Raw genomic sequence first — 2,194 nt, 5'->3', positions numbered from 1 at the left:
GAAAGTAGAAGCTAATGAATGTGCCACTTCTGTACTAGTGATGAATTTCAAGTCAAGCTAAGAGTGGCTAATTTTAAACATATATGTGACCATTATAATTTGGTGCCTAAAAGAGGTAAAAATATAATGACAACTATTTAATGAAAACTATGTAGTCATGTAAGGGTGAAGATACCTCTAAATTTAGTTCCTTGTGGCTGTCAAATAAATATTATTTTACCTACATCCATCAAACACTCATTCTCCACTGAGAAGAGCACCAGTATATTTAAATCAGCCATAGAAGTAAGAAGATAGGGCTTATGTTTATTTCAGTGGCAATGCTGCCACTTGGTATTGAGAAAAGACAATAAAGAATTTCCAAACTGTTTTCTGTCACCGGTGTCTTAACCATTACATAGAATGCTTGGGGGAATGCCTCGGTTATCAATCACATCATATTCTTGTTCCATCATTCTGTGCTTTTAATTTTTCCACATTAGGGGGAAAATGTAATACAAGACCTCTTAAATAAACATCTTTTCCAACTTATAAGAAAATAATCTAGAAACTAGGAGAATAGGAAGCCAAGACCCTATCAGATGTATTTGCAACAGTTTGTCTCTGTGAGAGTACAGAGGGGAGCAGAAAGCGCAGAGCTGCTTTCTATAGGATACAGAGAGACACAGAGGTTAAGACCTTCTCAGGCAGTCATGGCTAAAGCAAAACTGAGAGAAACCAGAATTTTCCACATCCCCTAAAGCTGATTCTCAGGCAGTCAGACTCAACTAAATATTTCACAGCATGTCCTTAGTCACTGCTATCACCGTCGTCATCATCATCAGATGCGTCATTTAAAGGAGACTTTAATGACTGACTGTAAGAGTCTGATCTAGTCAGCTGACATGTGGTCATGTCCCCAGTGGAAAGCAGGTCATAGCAGAAGTCACAAATCGGCACAGGCTTAGACTAGCTGGGAAGAAGAAATCTCTTTTCAGAACAGGGACCACAAACAACAAAGCCACATTTGCGGCAATGGTGCCACCAATTCACGGGTGTGAATTTTGCTTCCTGACAGTGCATACACACAGTGGACTCAGAGTCAGGAACGCAGACGGCAGCTGGGCGTCCTCCCACTTTAGGAGAGTAAATCAGTGACACACTTATTTATGTGATTCACCACTCTGACTTCTCCATGGCAGTGGCAGCATAAACTGCAAACGACTTAGTCGGTGTCTTAATAAGCCAACCATCCCGTAATTGTAATTCCCCTTCATCTTGGATGGAATCAATGGTGACATTTTCCAAGGGAATAATATGTTGCTTGTTGTATTTTTTTTCTTCTGGATAACAATATTGCCAAATACAAGAGTATAGTTAAATAAGAATGACTGCGTTGCTTTAGGCTTCTTTCTGCACAGCTTAGTCAATACTCCTTCTCCAATAAGCACCATCCAGGGAGACTGACCAGCTGCTCCAAAACAGCTCTCTCCAAAACAGCTCTCCACAGGACCTATGCGTCTAGTATGTGCTTCGCTGTTTTCCAGGGGATCCACCATCTTCTGCTAATATCCCAGCCAGGGTGGGATGCGACTCCTGATCCTCCTCCTCCTCCTCCTCCTCCTCTTCCTTCTCCTCCTTTTTGATCACCCGAGAGGCCTGAGTGATCAGAATGCGGCAGGCACGGCTGCTCACAGGTGACTTCCAAGATACTTCTTTCCATAACAAACATTTATAGAGGTTGTTGTACCAAACATTCTCAGTCTTCCATACACAGAAACAATGGAGATAACTAGGTCTGTGAAGAGCTAAGGATGAGCAACTGTATACCCTGGTCATTGGGGGGCAGGGGTTCAGTGAACTACTTACTAAGCCTTCATAGTCAAGGGTCTCACATACTCTAGACCTGTATCACTAGCTGCTATATGGGGCTGAGAGCCCTGACACAGTAGGCCTGTATGCTACTATATGGCACTGTAATACAAGAAAGGTCCAACCTGCTGCTGCTTGCTGGTACCTACAGTTGCCACACAATGCTGCTAGAAGTCAAGAATTAACAACAGCTGTTAAGTGCTGGGACCCCTAGTGATTTAAGCTAGAGGCATAAGCTTCCAATCTAAGTGCCCAGAGCCATATGTCTCTTGCTTCTAGAGGCTATAGTAATAACCTCCTACTTTCAGGGTTTGGTGTCTTAAAGCTCTGGCCTGCCAATCTA

The 2,194-nt window shown here is 42.7% G+C and overlaps 1 pseudogene; it reads right to left on the bottom strand.

The window, feature by feature from the left end:
• Positions 1–789: 789 nt before the first annotated feature.
• On the bottom strand, positions 790–1,538 carry LOC110308841 (pleckstrin homology domain-containing family F member 2-like; annotated as a pseudogene).
• Positions 1,539–2,194: the final 656 nt, after the last annotated feature.

Source organism: Mus caroli, unplaced genomic scaffold (genome assembly GCF_978045245.1).
Source record: "Mus caroli unplaced genomic scaffold, Mus_caroli_1 scaffold_12, whole genome shotgun sequence".
Lineage (NCBI taxonomy): Eukaryota > Metazoa > Chordata > Mammalia > Rodentia > Muridae > Mus > Mus caroli.
Note: the sequence above shows the minus strand (reverse complement) of the source record. Positions and strands in the feature narration are given on the sequence as shown.